This window comes from Dermacentor andersoni, chromosome 4 (assembly GCF_023375885.2).
Source record: "Dermacentor andersoni chromosome 4, qqDerAnde1_hic_scaffold, whole genome shotgun sequence".
NCBI lineage: Eukaryota > Metazoa > Arthropoda > Arachnida > Ixodida > Ixodidae > Dermacentor > Dermacentor andersoni.
The window spans coordinates 181827284-181840754 of record NC_092817.1 but is presented as its reverse complement, the minus strand read 5'-3'; positions in this window follow the sequence as shown (position 1 = coordinate 181840754).

Here is a 13471-nt window from a genome sequence, read left to right as displayed (position 1 = left end):
CGTCTTCTTCTAAGTGTGGCATAAGCGATATAAACGGATCAGCGTTTTCTTCGTATCTATTCTGAGGCTTAATTGCAGCGAAAAGATCTTTATAATGAGCTTCAAATAGGTTTATTATTTGGGACGTTTCTGTGTGTATAGACCCACCAGACTCAATTTCCAATATTTGCTTGGAAAGCGCATATCGCTTTTCATCACCGAGAGCCCTTTTTGTGGGCTGCTCTTCTGTGAAGCGAGTTGTGCGTGAACGCACCATTGCTCCTTTGTACACTTCCGTCTCATATTTCTGTATTTGTGCGCGAACTGTATTTATTTCATCACTATACAACCCTGGTTCCTGGCTTTCGAAAGCGTGCAGCTTGTGCAGTAGATCGTGAAGGTAATGCTTTGCAGCTTTTTTTCTTTGAGACAGCTCACATGAAATGGCAATCGCCTCATTTTTCACTCTATTTTTGAACATTTCCCATTGAGCAAACAATGGAAGCTGTTGACATTGTGTTATTTCTAGCCATAATTCTTTCACTTTGTTTACAAAACTTTCCTCTCGTAAAAGTTGTGTATTAAGTTTCCACAGTTCCCAGTTTGGAGCAAACCTGCGAAATTTTCGAGGACCCCATGAAACAGCTACCAAACAGTGGTCTGTGAAAAATACAGGCTTAACGGCGTAGTTGTGAATGTGAGACCAGAGATTCGTCGAAACATACACACGATCAAGTCGAGCATGGGAGACGCCTTGAAAGTGCGTGAACCGCACCCAAGAAGGTGTGTAGGCTCCCACGTCTATTAGATTGTGATCCTCCGTTAACTGATGCAGGAAAGTAGCACTTGCATCATAACGATTAGTTAGGTATGAGTGGTCTCTGGAATGACAAACACAGTTGAAGTCTCCCAACAGTACCAAATCTCTGTCAGTATCTAGGAGCGGAGCAAGTGAGAGGAAGAAAGCCCTCCTGTCACTAACTTTTGAGGGAGCATAAACGCAAATAAAGCGCCAATTACGGCCATGAAAAGAGAGGTCACAGCATATAAGGCGGCCTTCCCCATCAACACGTAGCGACAATGAAGAATGATTTAACTGCTTTCTGATTAACAAAAAGCATCCAGCGGAAGCACCACATGCTTGGCTAATACACACCTCGTAATCAGGTTGAAAAGTTAGCAGCGCAAGGTTGAAATCACCAGCAGACGTTATCTTTGTCTCTTGCACTGCACCAACATCAACTTCATGCTGCCTAAGCACGTGTAGTAACAGCTGCTGGCGTCTTATATTCCTCAGCGCACGTACGTTGAGTGTCGCTACACATAATGGGAGGGTGAAGGCGGTAGCCATTTTGCTCACCTAAAGCTTTTGTGTTTCATCGCCCTTGGCCACAGGTATATCTGTGGTCTTGCTCCCTTTGGACTTCTTTGTGGCACTCTCCTGACTACGCTGATAAAACCGGCGCGGCACATTATCACCAGGAGAGGGAGTTCGCTGAGCACTAGGAGAAACTTTCTCGCGCGCCTGTAGTGCACTTTCTGTTGCTTCGTCGTTGCATGGTGCCGGACGTTTCCTTGTTGTTGTTGTTGTTGTTGTTGTTGTTGTTGTTGTTGTTGTAGCCTGTGGCACGTGTGGCTCCTACCCACGATGGGGGATTGGCCAAGAAATGGGTGGATTATTCCAAAATAATATAGAACATAAATTTCCTAATATCTATGGGAATAGCATTGAATAGGGTTGAATTACCGGGTAAAATAAGATCAGGAAGGTACTGTTGAATGAGTAATAATTAATTTAAAAGTAATAAAAAAATAGAATTTAGCAGGGCATTCGTTTAGATTCTGGAAGGAATGTTTGGACAGCGAAGCATGGATCCCTGTGGCTGAATCCCAAAGTGAAAGCCCCGAACGAAAGAATTGCAGGTTCTGTCAAGTCCAGGCCGATTCTTCGAAAATGTATCTCCAACAATCTTTTTCTTAACGCAGCAAAGCGGCGACAAGATAAAAGAAAGTGCTGTATCGTCTCCTCCTCTTCACAAAAAGAACAGAGGGGAGAGGGAACCAAACCCGACCTGTGTAAATAGAAATTTAGGGAGGGAATGCGGCAGCGTAATTTGGTGAGGCAGACCTCAAGCATCTTTGTGTAACAAGATTCGCTATGCCAGGGAAATGCCAGGTGTTTATACTCTGGAGAAGCTGTCAAATGTGGGTTTGATAAGGCTAATCTAATTGATCTCATCCGAAATCTTGCCGCCGTGATCTGTGCTGTCACTGGTAGAATAGGAAGAACAGGGCCGGATAGTGATGCATGTGCCAGTGAATCAGCAGTTTCATTAAAATACAAACTTTTATGACCAGGCACTCAAATGAAATGAACACATTGCATATGGGCGGGAACTAGTAAGGGGAAGAGTTTTCGCATGGGTGACTCATTAGTAGCGGTAAGGCAAGAGCATAGAGGAAGGGAGTCAGTAAGAATAGCAGCCGTTGTAATCATTTGGTCTAATTTACGTAAGGCTAGGATTACTGCTAACAACTCGGCCAGAAAAACAGGCACAAAATCAGGCAATCTTAAAGAAAAAGACCAGTCGAGCGCAGGACAAAATATTCCAATGCCAGCTTTTTCCTCACACTGTGAGGCATCTGTTGCAATGATAATGTTTGTTTCTAGGGTGCTTAGGTGGTCTTGCAACATGGCGTTTAAGATGCCGTAAGGGAGTGGTTTCGCGTGGTTCAGGAAAATGTCGTCGAACCTGATCTCTGGGTAATTTGAATGCGTATTATTAGGAAGTACGTCACGAATTTGCACATATAGTGGTTCATGTAATGTTTGCACAAATATAATCTGTGGTCTATGAAACCTGGGCTAATGAACAGGAAAAAATAATTCTGGATCGGAGATGAAAATAATTTAAGGACGGTTTAATGGTGATTCATATAGCCTTAAGAAGGTCTGAACGGTCAGAAGGTGAAATCGGCATAATATGGGTGGGATTCTTGCTTCCATGTATAATACGGCATTTGCAACGTATTTTGGAAGGCCTAAGCACAGACGTAGTGCCTCTCGTTCTAACAAAACTAGTGACCGAAGCTTGTATGATGGAACACCTGAGAATAAAACACATCCGAATTCTAACACCAGACGAACGTACATTTTATATACCATCAAGAGGGATTTTCTTCGCATACCTGTTCTTCGATTGCTTAACTTGCGCAAAATGCCCATTGTACGAGCTCCTTTTGTCGCAATATATTCAATATGTGGCCGCCAGTTAAGATTTCCGTTGTAAATAACTCCAAGGTACTTTAGTGACTGTACTTGTGGGTACTTGTGGGACTATACTTGTGGACTGTACTTGTGGAGTTCAGCGATATGTATACTGGGTCTTTAACTGGAAAAACAAGTATAGCACACTTATTAGCATTCAGGTTTAAGTGTAAGCTATCCAGCCAGTGTTCCAGTTCCCTTAGATACGACTGCAAAATTTCGTAAAGAGAGTATATGTCACTAGCCATACCAAAAAAGGCAATGTCATCAGCATAAACGTAGGTATTGACTTCTGGGTGAACGGGGATTCTGCTCAGTAAAATATTACATAATAATGGGGAGAGTACCGATCCCTGAGGCACACCTCTTGTTTGCTTATGTTTTCTAGAAGAATAGCCGCTTCGAAAACAATAGAATTCCCTGTCTTTTAAAAATTCATGCACCCATGCTACAATATAGCCTGGAAAACAATGGCTCTGTAACCGATTTGTTAAAATTGTGTGTTCAATGCTGTCATAGGCTTTACATATATCTATGGTAACTAAAGATGCGTATTGTTTTTTCTGTCTGGCGATGTTAATTCGACTTTCAAGGTCTACATGCGCGTGCCGTATTGAATAGCCAGATCGAAATCCAATTTGGCAAGGACTCAACAATTGATTTTCGACAATAAACTCTATTATGTGTCCGAGGAGCACTCTTTCAATAAGTTTCACTATGTTTGATTTCAACGCAATTGGTCTGATGTTGTCGATAGTGTATCCTGCCCCTTGCTTTTTATGTAACGGAATAATTTTGGCGATCTTCCATTCTTGTGGAATCCATACATTGCTAACAGAGTAGTTTACCAAGTTCAGAAGCTGACGTGGAGCTTCTTGAAAGAAAATCTTTAACATTGCATTTGTTATTCCGTCCGGGCCAGGCGCTGTAGTTGGCGACCGTAACATAACTTGTGCTACTTCCGCATAAGATATTTCTTTGTAGTCCGAGAATGCAAGAGTAAAAACAGAAGTGTGTAGGGGCATTGCGAACCGGCTCTCCAAACCTTTAGCCAATAGCTCTAAGGACTCCTGCATTTCCTAAGAGGTATAGATGATTGAGTCTACATTAACGCTCATTGGGAGTCTGTTTCTTAAACGAAGGTAATGGAATAAAACACGTTTGTTTTTAGATTTAGATAGATAATCGAAATGGTTTTTATCGTACTGATCTTTTGCGTGTTTAATAGTACGTTTGAAGGTTGCGGAAACAAATTGATAATCTTTCCAATTTTGTGGGCTCTGATTATGTAGAAGTTTTTTCCAAGCAGCTTTCCTTCTTCGATAAACTCGCGTGCACTCACTGTTCCACCAAGGACAAGATGGGGAACGCTTAGCTGTCTGAATTACAAATTCAGACTTTTGTCGGGACATCTGTAACGCTGAACAAATATTCAAGCCAATTTCTTTGTTATTACTATTAGCTATTGAAGCAATAGTAGAGCGCAAGCAGTCTTTAGATTTTTTGCAATTCACAAATATTCTGCCGTGTCGATCAACTGATGTTAAAGGGCATGCAATTTCAAGGTATACCGGAAAATGATCACTGTTTGTACCGAAATCAATCGTAGTCGAAGATGTCACGGCGACGCTTGTGCTAGAAAACGTCAAATCTAACACTGAGCGAGACTGCCCACGGATAAAAGTAGGTCGTCTGACATTAAGACATGAAAGATTTTTATCTATGGTCCAGTCCTATAGACGTGTCCCACATGCATCTGTTTTGTAACCCCATGACACGTGATGCGAGTTGAAGTCACCAGTAAGGACGACTTCATTTTTACAGCTGGCAAGCGCACTATCCAATTGGTATGTACTGTGTACGCCCGTAGGGAAATAAGCATCTATAATAGAAAATGAACGGTAGCCTGGGATGCTAAGGTGCACTGCCAAAATTTCACATTTTGGAGACATTAACCTGAAAGCTATTTTCGCCTTATGACAAAATTTAGATGATAACAACATCATTAAACCACCTCCTAGTGAAAGGCGATCTAATAGAAAAGATCGAAAATCCTTAAAATGAAAATTTTTCTCAGGAGTAAGCCAGGTTTCTTGTAAGATTATGACGTCAGGATTAAGTTCAGTTGTTAAGTAATTTAAGACTGTTGAAGCAAAGAACAAGGAACGACAGTTCTATTGTAGCACTTTTAAAAAAGCTATGGTGATGATCTAATTGATATTCAGCGACTACCGTCGCGATGAACTTTCTTGGATGCCAGAATGAGAAATAGGATTACCCTTTTTGTTTTTGGTATAAGGACAAGAAGTAGTTACTGGAGACCCAGTTCGCTTTTGCGGCCTGATATCATGACCCGTTTCCATGTCGACCTGCGAGTCTGACTGACGCGAAGAACAAGGATCGGATCCTACGAATGTTGGGTCCGATGTGGTACTCGGCGCTAGGACTGAACTGGCTACCTGTTCTGCAGCAGAAACAATCGATTTGGTGATTGGTGTGGCAACTGTTTGCAACAGCTGTGTCATCTGCGCAGTAAACACTTGTGAAATACATTCGGTAACATTTGTGACAATATGTTGCATAGCCTTTGTCATTGCTTTTTCTACTGCTGAATCAATAAGTTTAGGCAAGTTGTCTTCATGGAAAGTAGATTGCCTCGCAGTGACGCCAGCGTATCCAAAGGCTCTTTCCTTGACGACTGCAATAGCTTCTCGCCGCGAACATCGTCGCCTGTCAATTATCTCTAGTAACTGTATTTCGTTAGCTCTAGCCGAGCAGCTTCCATAGTCAGCCGCATGGTTTCCTCCACATAGGCAGCACGTCTCGGTTTCAGCTGTGCATTCATTGGGGGAATGATCGGCACCACAGGCGCGACAGCGTCCATTTGATTTGCAGCCTCCTGCACTATGGCCAGAACGCCAACAGTTCCGACACTGAAGTGGACGGGAAGCGAGAGGTTCCACTCTAAAAATAAGTGGCCACACTTTCAGTTCAGATGGGCAGGACATGCCAGCAAACGTAGCAATAACCGATTCTGTGGTAACTTTTTCCCCGTTTCGGTTACATCGGTATACAGCTATGACGCCAGCATCAGACAGTTTCTCCAGAGTCTCAGTTGGGCTCAGTCGAGAGTCTACGTCCCGGACAATGCCTTTAGTGCATGCTAGATGAGGAGGAATGAACGCACTCACCGGGACAGATGCGAAAGTCTTACACTTTAAGAGGTCTGCAACACAGGTCGAATCTGATGACCTACAAACTATCCCCTCTTCCAAATTGCCGGACATCGCTTATCATCTGGAAATGCTGCGTCATGGCTTGGAGCTCGGCCTGAACAGCTTGTGGGTTGTTCAGCCGGATGAATCCACCATTCGAGGGCACCAGCGCGACAGGGATGCTGCTAACACCGCTGCGGAAGAAAGATTGCAAAGGCAAATCATCAGGAGAAAGGGAGGCTGACCAAGAGCTGGGCCCTTGCCCAGGAGAGTTTTTAGACATCAGTGCTGATTCAATCACGAAATAAGTCCTACAAAAATTAGATAAGTGAGATAACTAGGTCAAATCCACCAAAAACTCAGCCAAACCACCAAGCAAGTTCCAGCATGGGCACACCGGGGCGGAGAACCGAACGAGTCCACGGGGCTTGTCACAGGCACCAGGAAGGAACCACCAGGAAGCAGATGGAACAAAGCTAAGCGGCAGCCCTCTTAGCCATCACGAACTTCGTAACCTGGGCGATGTCCATCGCCTCTTCCTCTTCTTCCTTGTCATCAGGGGGCTTTTCTTTAAGGCTTGCTAGGCCAGGTGGGCAAACTGAGTCATCCTCGCCGGTAGCTTCGCTAGTATTACTTGAGCTGTTGTGACTGGTTGGCATTGGCTTCAAGGACTCCTGGTCCTCGTCCTTAATGCCACCTGTAGTCTCTCCGGTGGCATCTACTACCTCTGTAGAATCTATGAGATGGTTCAGTCTGCGCTATATTGCCCAGAACGAAGCTTATTGGCGTAGGTGGACACGCAGGCGTCCGCTGAGTGACCAAATCGGTGGCACTGCAAGCATCTCGGTGTTCTGCATTGTCGTCGAACGTGTCCCACGCGCTTGCAATGAAGGCACAGCGGAGGCCTACCGGGGATAAGTACAAGGCACTGGTGTCCATAAATGGACATAATGTGCGGTATTGAGGTTACGGTGATAGTGTCCTTGAGCACCAAGGAAACCTCCCGGTTTGTTGTCACCCACTGTTCCATGCCAGTGCATCTCCATACTTCTCTCTCCACCGACTTCCCCTGACCATAGGCCTGGAACGCCTCTTCAACGCGTCGTGGTTCAAGGTGAGGTGGAAGCCATAGTAATTTAAGCTTGATGTTTTTAGTCTCCGGATCTATCACCATGCACTTCAGCCCTTTGACACGGAGCTCACCACAAGCGAAGACAGTCTGTTTTGCCGCACTACTAGCGCAAGTAACCATCCATACATGGCTCATTTGATACTGTCCGACACCCACAATATCTGAAGTATTCACTACCTCAAGCAGAGCGTCTCGGAAGTCGGGAGCACGGTATGGTCTGCCACTCAAGTCCGCATGAAGGAAAATAGAATTCAAAACATCGTTACCGGTTGGTAGACACGGGAGGACAACTTTGTAGCTTGCATCTTCGTTCAAAAACGGGGTCGACGATCCTCGGCCTGGGGCCGATACGCTGTTTCCAGCAGAGAGCATTTTGGAGCACAGCCGTTCCATATGGCTTCTTGCTTCGGCTTCGACATGCGAGGTGCCAGCTAAAGCAGTATATACACGATTTGATAAAAAATTGCAAAAGTGTTCGCACAATCTTGCCCAGAAGTGGGAAAAAATAGAGACAGCTGAGTGTCGAGGGCGGCACCGCCGCGTGCGCCTACAAACAAGAAGGGGAAAAAAAGACACTCCCCGTCGGGGAATCGAACCCCGATCTCCCGCGTGACAGGCCACTGGCCACTATACTAACGATTTTTTTAGCAGGCTTTTTTTTTAATTCACAAAATGACATACATACACAATAACACGTTGGCCTTCTTGGACCAACGTGACAAGCTAAAATTTCTTGAAATTCACCAATTCATCAAGAATAGCCAACCAGTCAGGCGGATCTGCCTGCACACGATATATCTCACGAATGAAAATAATGCTCTCAACAAAATTTGCTCGCGCTGAGCGCACATTCACATCAGCGTGCGTTACCGCCATCCGTGTCTTCCAAAGACTATGGAGGCCCAGGAGCATTATCATGTCGTACGGGAAGCCCTGATGGCTGTCTACCAGCAGGAAACGTATACCCTGTGCTGTTATCGGCAGTTCCTTTTTAAGAGTTCCTTGCAAGACGTCCCAATAAAAAATTGCATCCCAGCACTCAATGAAGGCGTGCTCAATGGTCTCTGGCTTGTTACATAGCGCACAGTTTGTCGTCCATGGTACAAATATTCCTTTGTCGGCTATCCATGTTTTGACCGGAAGGGTAGATGTGTGTAATTTAAAGCAGAACGACTTTACGCTTGCTCTCACTGGCATCCTTTTAACTCTTTTTAAAACATCTTGTCCTGGGCCTCCGTAGTGTTTCATTCGGTACAATGGCACTGGCATCATAACTTCAACTAAATCCTTGTAAAGTTTCTTTCTTGTTACCATGCTCAGGTACTGAACGGAAAACCGAGCTTTTAGTATTCGAAGGGAGTCGACTACCTCTCGCGAGTAGCCTTTAAGCCGATAGTTTACAGGCTGTGCACTAGAGACAATAAATTCAGGCAAAATGCTTTTCAAACGGACCTAGATCATCGTACGCAAGAATGAATCACTTTGATCTCGTAAGAAGACAAAATGAGAAACAATCTGTCCTAAGAACAAAGGCGACAATCCAAGACCACCATCTCGAACAGGACGAAACAAGTTGGTTCGGCTGACCCTTTCCCAAATGGAATCCCAGATAAAAACAGCAAATACTCTGTGTATTTTCTGTACATTCACACGGGTCATCGACAAAAATTCGAGGACATACCACACTTTGGCAATTAAAAATAAATTACAAACAGTTGCCTTTGCAAAAATTGATAAATCACGACCTTTCCATCCTCCGGTTTTCTCTTTTACACGCGACGTCTCATCCTCCCACTATTGCGCGGTACTCTCGTAGTGCTCAAGCGGCACCCCCAAATATTTCGAAGGAGACGCGGTCCATTGTAAATTTGCAAAGACAGACGGTGTGATGTCCCAGCTTCCGTGCCAAAAACCGATGCTCTTGTCCCAATTGATCTCGCATCCGGTTTGCCTGCAATATCTTTTAGCATCGCTTATCACCTCTAGTACACTTTGGCGATCTGTACAAAAGATTGCGACGTCATCAGCATATGCAAGCACTTTAACATAGGACGATTCAAGCTTACAACCATTGATTTTTTCATTACTTATTAGAGATAAACAGAAAGGCTCTAAATAAATTGCAAAGAGCAGCGGTGACAATGGACAACCTTGCCTCACTGATGATCTGAGTTTAATGTTCTCAGTTGGTGTCTTATTCAGCCCGATGTTTACCATGCAGTCATTGTATATCATTTTTAAACCATCGAATATAACTGTGCCTATGTTAACGTGTTCAAGGATACAAAAAAGAGCTTTATGCGACACATGATCAAATGCCTTTGCTAAGTCCAGCTGCAACATAGCGACCCGCCCGCCAAAAATGTCACAGCACTCAAGAATACTACGGGCTACATGCACATCTGTAGAGATAGAGCGACCTTTTATGCCACATGTTTGGTGTGGTCCGACTAGAAATTTGATGACGGTCTGCAGTCGTTTTGCCAGCACTTTCGTATAAACTTTGTAGTCGGTGTTCGTGAGCGTTATCAGACGGTACGCACCCACAGATAGCAGCGTAGCATGGTCATCAGTTTTAGGAATCAGCACCACGTGAGCAGAACGGAAAGAGCGCGGCATTTCTTTCGTTTCACGCCTCCGTGATTACTGCGTGTAAAATGGGCGCCAGTTCATCGGCATAAGCTTTGTAGAATGTGGCACCGAGACCGTCTGGCCCAGGTGTCTTCCCCAGCGTTAGTTCAGTTATCGCCTGTTTTATTTCGTCTACGCTAATGGGTTTCTCCAAAAGGGCTCGAGTATCACCATCTAACCGTGGCATTAAATCAAGGGTATCTTGTGCCAGCGGAATGCTCCCGCTTCTTTTTACAGCCATTAAGTTCTCATAGTGCTCGACAAATGCACGTTCAATTTCTTTAATGTCGCTGGCAAAAGTGTTCTGATACGTAATTTCTCTTATTTCATTTTGTGTTGCGTATCTCCTTTCGTCACGCAATGCGCGCTTATTAGGAGTTTCGCCCATCCAGATCTTCTCGACTCGCGCCTTTATTACTGCTGAACGATACTTTTCGACGTCCATAGCCTCGAGCTCGCCCTTAACTTCACGGATGTCTTTACCGTATATCCCGGGATTTGAGGCTTCCATGCTGATCATAAAATCAAGCTGGCATTGCAATTCCTCGGTTTTTTTTTCTTTCTTTATGACGGAGCAGTGTTCCCCTTTCAATAGCTATCAGTTTGACTTCGTTCTTGAATTGGTCCCATTCAGCCGCACGTGACTTTGCTGCAATGCCGGCCATGCTTTCTATTTATTTCTTCACTTTTTCGTTAAATATCTCGTCACCCAGTAGTTTAACATTAAACTTCCATAACTGCCAGTTGAATTGCGTTTTCTTTTTCTTGCCACCAAGTGTGACCATTACAAGACTGATCACTAAAAGAGACATGCTTTACTTCATACTTAGTGCACATGCTCACAAAGTCAACCGTGGCGTACACTCTATCGAGCCGCGCTCTGCTTCCACGCTGGAGGTGCGTGAACACGGGTCGATTTCCATTTTAAAGCAGCCAGCCCAGGTCCTCCAAATCATTCTCGTGGATTAGTGCATCTAGTACCTTTGCACTTTTGTCGCGGCAAAGTACAACTTTAGCTCTGTCCTCTGCCATCAGCACACAATTGAAACCACCAAGCATAACAATACGTTTCGAACACTGCAAATAACACTCGATTCTCTCGAAGAAGGCTACGCGCTCAGTCTCGCTATTCGGTGCATAAACACAGATCACTCTCCAAGGCAGACCAGAAAATAAAAAGTCTATAATAAGCAAGCGCCCTGCTTCCGAGACAACAATGCTCACATCCGAGATGCCTATGTTATTACGAATGAATATCGCGCAACCACCAGATGTGCCCACAGCATGACAAATACAAACATTCTAGCGCGTTCGAAAGGTTTCCACCACGCGGGCCGTCTGATCCTCACTTTCGATTTGTTTCTTGCACTGCGACTAGATCTAAGTCATTTTCCAAAAACAGGCGGCTCACTTGGTACTGCCTTCTCCGGGCCGCTAAGCCCCTGACATTCAGTGGGGCTACTCGCATTGGCTTTTCAGTTTCACCGTGCATATTATGTGAGGAGCAAATGGGTCGCACAGCGCTCACCTCTGTACATGACCACACAGCATTCGTTTCATTGCAGTCGGCCATTCCTTGCAGTGTTATGTCTGGCACATCTGCAGCTTCTTCAACGGATGGTTGCAGCGCGACAATTCATTGCCGTCCGTGCGCTTAAAAGTCTTACGCGACATGTTGTACAGGCACCCGTGAAGTGCAGACCCCAGCGCTGTTGGAATCTCAGCGCTGACACCCGTTGTTGCAAATGGGTCGTAAGCCCCAAGGGTAGCGTTGGCCAGGCGGCCTGGGGCACAACTGGAAGCATCCGAAGGTCCCGGCAAAGCATGAGTCGACTGGTAACAGAACAACTTGTTTATTCTAGCATCGCAAAAGAGCGGGTGGTCAGGTCGACCGAAGTGGAGAGACGGGAGAGCACGTAACTCAACGGAAGAAATCGGAGCCTCTCTCTTGGCGTCCGGGGGCAGCTGCTTTTATACTGTCGCAGTTGAGGGGAAGAAGGAACGCCTCGTCAGAGGCGCACGCGATGCGGGGCACGGACAGGCTGAGAGACATGTTGAGACGAGTGTAGTGACGCATCCGCCGAGCCGGCGCCGGTCAGACCTCCTCGCTTCACACTTGGGGAGCTCCTCTCCCAGGCTGCCGCGCTTTGACAAGCGTGGGCACCAGCATGCACACACACACACACGCACACTTGAAGACACGTGGCACTGAAACATGCCTGGACGCGCGTGGCGGGGAGGCGTATCGGCGGCGCTGAATGGGCCAAAATGTCCGCCGCTTTGAACGAAGCCCCGGCGTCCGTTGCATCGGCGCCGGCTATACCGCGCGTCGTAGGGGAAACGTAACAGACCGCCCCGCCGGGGGAAGGTGATCCCGATGGTCAGGGGAATGCATCCGCTGTCCGGAGGGATGTCGCTCGATGATGCTCATAACTGAAGTCGGGCGTCCTTTGGCGTTTCTTGAGCGCAGCGCACAGAGAAGACCTCGTTCTCACGTTCAGGTTCACACAGGACACTGCAAAGTGACTTCGGGAGAGTTGCCATTTTTCTCTCGTTCCCAGCAAGCGTTAGAACTACGCCGAAACTCAACCGCTCAGTCAGCAAGCACGACACAACCCTCACTAAGCCATGCCAGGCTCTTTCCCCTTTTATACCACTGCCTAGTTCCTTACAGTAGTCTAGCAGCACTCAGAACGCGTCCACAAATTGGAAAATTGCACTAGAAAGCACGTCATCACTTTGAAACACTAAACAAAAGCAATATGTTAAAAATCCTGCCTCAGGAAGAAAAACATCAGTAACAAACAACTCTGAGGCTGATTCCTACGTTAGGGGCTTCGACTTAAGCCATCGGCGTTACCGTTGAGACTCCCCTTTTTGTAACGCACCTCAAAGGAATATTGTTGCAAAGCGAGGCTCCAGCGCAGGAGGCGGCCATTTTTGGGAGAGATGGTCTGCAGCCATTGGAGAGGGCAGTGATCCGTCTCAATGATAAACCTCGAGCCGGCTAGGTAGCATGACAATTTCTGAACGGCCCACACGAGACACGCACACTCTTTCTCGGTGGCGCTGTACGCCTGCTCACGACTGGTCAGCTTACGACTAGCATACAGGACGGGGTGTTCCACTTCTCCATTTTCCCGTTGGCACAGTACAACGCCCATGCCTCGCTCACTAGCATCGCACTGAACAACAAACCCTTTTGTGTAGTCTGGCGATCGTAGCACAGGCTGGCTTGTTAGGGCG